The sequence below is a fragment of the Diospyros lotus genome, chromosome 9, assembly GCF_014633365.1.
Source record: "Diospyros lotus cultivar Yz01 chromosome 9, ASM1463336v1, whole genome shotgun sequence".
Taxonomy (NCBI): domain Eukaryota; kingdom Viridiplantae; phylum Streptophyta; class Magnoliopsida; order Ericales; family Ebenaceae; genus Diospyros; species Diospyros lotus.
The window spans coordinates 5,326,297-5,333,818 of record NC_068346.1 but is presented as its reverse complement, the minus strand read 5'-3'; the positions used below and the strand labels follow the sequence as shown (position 1 = coordinate 5,333,818).

Genomic DNA, 7,522 nt, shown 5'->3' with positions numbered 1-7,522 from the left:
AGGTACTAAACTTTCCCGGGACTCGGGCGGTTGCTGCTGCTGCCGCTTTACTACTGCTAGTTAATAGCGGAGCGATATCATAGTCAGACTAGCTGTGAAGGCCGCTGCACAATTAAGCAACCCTTAGAAAAATCGATGATCCATTATAATCGGCTGGGGTTGCTGCATTCTACTGTTTGCTAGACCATAATTCGTTTGAAATTAAGCACACGACCATGTGAGTTCAATAAATTCAAACAATATATTTATCAAGACGAAAAATATGATCTTATGTTTACCATTACACGCGTTCCTAAACAAATTCATACCATTTACAAATATCATTCAATGTACATTACTTAAGAAAGTAACTTCCCATGAACATTCACATGTTATGCTAGAGCAGAGAGGAAATGCGAATAAAGAATTAAAAAACACTTACTAGCTTAGTCCAAAAACTTTTTCTTTTTCTACCCAGCTTAAAAAATATTTCTTTTCGCAAAATATAACAAACATATGATGGAAAAGGTTGTTATTTAGTCATTCTTGCAGTAGTTATTTAGTTATTATGTTTGTTATAATTTTCTATTTTTCTGTTCATTCTCATTATAAAGCTTGAAAAACACTCATTCATCTGAATCAAGAAGGTTGAATATAATTCTCTAAAAAAACTAAAATACTACTGCAAAGTATTATTTAATCATCCCGCATCTTTGACTCTCCATTGAGAGCCTCTTCTAATCCTAAATTACCCAACAAAACTCTCATTTTCATTCTCCAAAATCCGAAAATATTTGTCCCATTTAACTTCTCAATGTCATAACGGACAACAGAGGCCGCAAAAGCCATTTCAAGTAAGAATCCTATTGTTTTCTAGGGTTCTTAGCAATTCTTGAAAGAATCAACAGATTAGGAGCTCTTAGAAACTCAATTTAATACTCTTAGTTTGCCAATCTCTCAACACTCTTCACTCGAGAAACATCCACAATAGAAAACATAAACTGAAAATGAAAAAGAACAAAAAAGAAAACAAGAGACAACCAAACAAAGCTATAGGCGCAGATATATCCTGGTTCAGATTACAATATGCAATCCTACATCCAGCCTCCAATCCGAGAGCAAATTCCACTAGAAACTGTTGAACAAAATTACAAGAACTCTCAATTATCTATCACACAAGTTCACTGCCCTCACACAAGAGAATACAAAGACAAACTTTCTCTCTAAGCCTTTTCTCCATCTCGACAATCTCACTTGTATTCAGAGAGACAATGAATGAGTGAATGATGTTATGACCGACTGCCTAGCTCTTGCCTCCTATTTATAGAACATAGGGGCGTTAATTACAAAGCCTATTCTTTAGCCTACACAAAGATTAAAATGACCTTTATAAAATAACATTTAAGTTAACTAATCTACCTTAGAAAAAATCCAGCCGCACTCATTCTTTTAACAAGTTCTATTCTTCATCTTCTGAACAGAAAACTCCATGCAAAAACCCAACAATGAATTGCTATCAACATGGCGAGGAAAATTGGTGATGGTAAGCAATTTTGGAGTGGAAAAATCCCAAAGCCTCCCTAAAAATTTGGCTTGGCGAGGGAAATGGCACTGGTTGGAAATAACCTTAGAGTTTGATAGTCACCAAAGGGACCAACTAGAATATTTCACATGTATAAATAACACTTTATCCATAACATATAAAGATATTATAGCAACTAGGCTAGTTCATTTGTCTTACTTTATATTGGGTCGATCTGTCTGTTTGTTTTATTTATTTTGTTCTATGTTGGGCTTGTTTTGTTTGTTTTTTTTTTTTTTTTTTATCTTTTAACACCAAAACTACATGTTTGTCAACCATTTGTTGTCAAAACCTTACACTAGGTAAAAGGTAGAGTGAGACCTTGAAGGCATGCAAAACAAGAAGAAAGATCAAAATCATGCGAGGAACAAAGCAAGCAAAACTGAAATTACACAACTTTTTTGAATATATAGGCTATCATATGTTTTATAATGCATGTTAGCCTAAAACAACATATCTAACCTTTATCCCACTATAATGCATGTTAGCCTAGTGAAAATTTTTATGCACTAATTAATGCATTAGAATTATTGGAATTTATTTGTTCTCTAAATTTGCAAATGCTTGTCATGAACAAATTAAACAGTCGATTAAATGGCTTGAACAAGTTTTACGACTTCTGAGGGGCATGAACCAACACTACGATGAATTAAGGAATGTGCCTGATAAGTTTTCATTCTTCCTTAATTGTGAAAACCTATCCTTGCAAGTTTTCATTCTGTCACTATTTGATTAATATTTAGTTTAAAATTTGACTTTCTTGCTAAGTCATAATAAATGTAAAACCCAATTTCTTTGTATTGACGAACATTGACAATAACACGACTTGATCCTTCTTGTGGAAAAAAAAATAGTCCTTAGTGTCACCAGGTGGGTTGGAATTAATATATATATAAATTATTAACTTTCAACTATCTTTATATTTATGACTATGTTTTCTAAATATATAGGCTATTATATCTCTTGTAATGGATGTTAGCCTAGTGAAAATTTTTATGCACTAGAATTTTTGGAACTTAAATGTTCTCCAAATTTGTAGGTGCCTGTCGTGAACAAGTTAAACAATCAGTTGAACGATTTGAACAGGCTTTACAAATTCTGAGGGACATGAACCAACACTACGATGAATCAAGGAATATGACTGGTAAGTTTTCATTCTCCCTTGACTGTGAAGACCTATCCCTGCAAATTTTCATTTTATCATTGTTTGATCAATTGTTTAGTTAGTTTAAAATTTAGCTTCCTTGTTAAGTCATAATAAATGTAAAACTAAATTTCTGTATATTGATGAATAATGACAACAGCAGGACTTTGTCCTTTTCAATAAAAAAAAAACTAGCCTTAGAAATTTTCAACTGTCTCTATATTTTTAGAATATATAGACTATTATATGTCTTGTAATGCATTTTAAACTAGTAGAAATTTTTCATGCACTAATTAATGCATTACATTTTTGCAACTTACCTATTCTCCAAAGTTGAGTGTGCCTATCTGCCAACTCTAGATGACACTTCTGGTCCTGGGTAGCAGATTAACCCCTACCATAGATTCATTTCCAAACGAAATTTGTCTAGAGGAATGCATCATTGACATCAGAGCTATTGAAGGTTGCGGTAGTGATGGCAATGCTGGTGATGAGACTCTACAACCACCTGCAAGTCTCAATGATGAGTCATCATGTTAGCTTAAGATTATCAATTATGCTCCTAGGAGTGTTATCAATTAGCTTCTGCATCATTCGCGAGAGCTTGACCAGCTAAGGATTTATGGACAAAATTGTTGGTAGGGATGATCATTCTAGCCTCTGCTTCAACTAGTTTCAATAGTGGCTCATCATCGATTTTCACAAAGGTTGCTACTGCAGTGGCCTTTTTAGCTAGCTTGACTGCATTTTTGCTCCGCCATGACAGGGCAGAAGCAGTCCCCCGATAACTAGTTAAGCTTGAGGCCACTACTTATGCAAGTGTGATATATGTAGCCATTGTGAACGATCTTTCAGCGTCCGCTATGTGGGTCGTCACAGTGGTATTTCTCATTGCGGTCGCCCTGGTGATCAATGCTTGAAAGTAATCACCTTATTCAACATGAAACCTGCTTAATAAACAATGTTACCAAAGAAGAACGCACAAATGCATTTGACTCGTATGTGTTCCTCCAAATTTGGTACATTTTTCACGCCTTTTGCTTCGATATATATGAGGTAAATGCATCTATGCATTCTTCTCTGATAACATTGTTTATTAAACACGTTTTATGTTGAATAATGTGATTACTCTCAAGTATTGATTACCAGGGAAACTACGATGAAAAAAGCAACCGTGACAGCCCACATAGCAAGTGTTGGAAGATCGTTCACAATGGTCACAAATATCAAACTTGCATAAGCAGTGTCCCTAAGCTTAACTAGGTATCGAGGGGCTGCTTCTCTCCTATCATGGAAGTGCGAAAATGCAATTAAACTAGCTGAAAAGGTCAATGCATTAGCAACCTTTGTGAAAGCTGATATTGAGCCACTATTGAAACCAATTGAAGCAAAGGCTGGAATTACAATCCCTGCCAATGATTATGGCCATGAATCCTCAACTGGTCAAAGCTCTCGCAAATGGTGCAAAAGTCAATTGATAATACTACTAAAACACAATTGATAATCTTGAACCATGAATGTGATGGTTCATCATTAGGACTTGCAAAAGGTTGTAGAGTCTCATCACCAACAGTGTCGACATTGCCATCACTATCACAACATTCAATAGTTCTCGTGTCAATGATGCATTCCTCTTGACAAGCTTCGTTTGGAAATGAATCTGTGGTGGAGGTTAATCTGCTGCCACTTGTTTTAGGACTAGAAGTGTTATCTCGAGTTGGTGGATAGGCACACCCAAATTCGGAGAACAAGTAAGTTCCAAAAATTCTAATGCATTAATTAGTGCATGAAAATTTTCAACTAGGCTAACATGCATTACAAGACATGTAATAGCCTATATATTCATAAAATATAGTCATAAATATAAAGACAGTTAAAAAGTCAATAATTTTTTTATATATATAATAATTCCGCCACACCTAGTGACACTAAGGCTCGTCTGTTTCCCCAAGAAGAGCGAAGTCCTACTGTTGTCATTGTTCATCAATACACAAAAATTTGGTTTTACATTTATTATGACTTAACAAGAAAGCTAAATTTTAAACAAATTACATAATTAATCAAATAGTGACGGAATGAAAATTTGTAGGGTTAGATCTTCACGGTCAAGGGAGAATGAAAACTTATCAGACGAATTCATTGATTCATCGCAATGTTGGTTCATGCCCCTCAGAAGTCGTAAAGCTTGTTCAAGACGTTCAACCGACTGTTTAAGCTGTTCATGACAAGCATTTGCAAATTTAGAGAACAAGTTCGTTCCAAAAATTCTAATGCATTAATTAGTGCACAAAAATTCCCACTAGAATAACATGCATTACAAAACATATAATACCTAAATATTTAGAAAATATAGTCATAAATATAGAGATAGTTGGAAAGTTGATAAATTATATATATATATAATAATTTGACCCAACCTTTTGGGACTAAGGCCTGTTTTTTTTTTCCTCGAGAAGGACGAAGTTCTGTTCTCATTGTTCATCAATACACAAAAATTTGATTTTTATATTCATTATGACTTAACAAGGAAGTCAAATTTTAAACTAACTAAACCCTTAATCAAACAATAACAAAATGTAAGCTTGCAAAGATAGAGGTTTTTACATCAAATCAATTGTAAATATCTCCCCCTGCATTTCCCGCTAAAAGTCGATACAAGAGAATTTGCTAATCACCTTAATGCCATTGGTCACTGTCATTGATAGAGGTTGAGTACTGGTAAACCTACAACCTAGTTTTTCTTAGCTGTATTTTCATCCAAGAAACTATGTGTGCTTCCACTATCAATCAGTGTCATTAGCTTATAGCTGCATACCTTTCCCTCCACCTTAATAATCTCGATGTTGGCTAAGCCTCTTAGAGCATGCAATGATATTTCTCCATTATCCGCTTCTTCAATTTCAGTTTCAACTGCTGGCAATTCCTCCACTTCTTTTGTTTCCTCTTCTCCTTCCAACAGTAAGAACTACATCTTACACTAATGTCCCAGCATGTATTTTTCTCCACATTTATAACATAAACCAACTTGCCTACATTGCTCCACGTTGCCAAACATTCCTCCTATCCGCTGATTTGAAATAACATTTGGATGAGCTGTTAAATTCTTGAAATTCTTATTGTTCTTGGCTGCCACTTTGTTAAATCCACGATTCAACAAAGAATTTGAACTTGTTCCTCTTATATGAATTCTCCGCTTCTTCATTAAGGCTTCTACAGTAGGTTCCTGTAATCAAGCATTGTCAGCTTCCTGTTTTATAGTTTTTGGATGTAGCATTTTAATTGTAGGCCTCAATTCTTCGCTCAAGCCACTAATGAAACTTGAGATGAAATATGCCTCAGTTAGGTAGGGATTAAGGTTTAGCATCAAGGACTTAAGCTCCTCAAACTTCATCTGAAAAGTTGAACAGAGTTCTCCTGCCTAAATTTATTAAATTCTTCCACATCGGTCATGTTTCTGTCAGCAAATCGTTCACAAAAGTCCTCCACAAAGTCAATCCATTGACAATTATCTCGTAACCGGATCCGTCCTTGAAACCACGCATCCGCCACATCGTTCAAATAAGCAGAAGTAATTATTACTTGCTGATCCGGTATATTATACAAGGTAAAAACCTTTTGACACCGTCTAACCCACAACCTAGGGTTTCGACAGTCAAACATCGAAATCTCCAACTTCGGCAATGGAAAGTAAGGCTGGTCAGATGCAGCCTGTACCTCCTGCCTCTTCTCTACTGTTCTTTCAACCATATTTTCTTTCACCAGTTCAATTTCTAGTTCAAAAGAAACACCTGTTTTAAGATTTGTTCCATTTCCACGTAAAATCGGATCAAATCGCTCCTTAGGAGGAAAATCTGTAGGAAGACTAACCTGAGGCAGTTTGGAAAACATCAACATGAATCCGTCCAGTGTTCTTGCCAAGCCGTCCATAGAAGCTTCAAATTTCCGATCCAATGAAAATCAACAAATAGGCTCGAATTTTTGTTTAAGAAAACCTAATAATCAAACCTGTGTGGCGGCGGTAGAGAGGGAGGGGATGTGCGGCGGCGGCGAGAGGCGGCAGAGAGGGAGGATGCAGCAGTAGGTGGCGGTGGTAGGCGACGGCCCTGCAGCCGCAAGCTTCATAAAGGGCAGCGGTGAGAGCCGGCAGAGAGGGCGACGGCGAGCAGCTTCAGAGATGCAGCGGCTCTCTTCTTCTCTGAAGCCGGCGGAGAGGGGCTGAGCGGGAGAGGCGGCGATCTTCTTCCATGAAGCCAGTGGCGAGAGGCGGAGGAAGCAACAGGCTTCGGCGTGGGGGCAGAGGTTGTGCCGCCGGGGGTCTTCTTCGTTCTTCCCTCTTCAATACGCAGCCAGCCAGCCAATTGGATGCACAAATTAGCGTTTCTAGAACACTACGTGTTTATAGGGTGTGTTTTACAATTTATAATAAATAAAATATATATTTTTTTAATCTGCATATTATTCAAAATATGTGCACATTTTTATATTTTTTAAATAATTATTATTTTTTCATAATATCATTATTTATATATCGATGTAATATTATACAATTAATACTAATCTTATTTCAAATTTACAATAACTCTTGTTGTGTTATCAGTAAAAGTTCATTAAAAAATAAAAAAATTTGAAAGTCTAAAATAAATTTTTTGGCTTAAAAAATGTAAATTTATTGTATACAAAAGGTCACAAATGTACAAATTATATGACTTCGATATCTAAAATTTTTTCTAAAAAGATAAGCAATTATCCACAATAAAGTACATTCTTAAAAGGGACAAGATAAACATTATAAAGACAAATGTTATCTACAATAATCA

General features: G+C 35.7%; 1 long non-coding RNA gene across 1 annotated transcript; it reads right to left on the bottom strand.

Annotated features, from left to right (window-relative positions):
* Nucleotides 1-1,774: 1,774 nt before the first annotated feature.
* Nucleotides 1,775-7,081, bottom strand: LOC127810249 (uncharacterized). Its single transcript, XR_008025392.1, has 2 exons — nt 6,573-7,081; nt 1,775-6,475 (listed from the first exon to the last, which is right to left on the bottom strand). It is a non-coding gene; the product is annotated as an uncharacterized LOC127810249 (long non-coding RNA).
* Between the last annotated feature and the right edge of the window lie 441 nt (nt 7,082-7,522).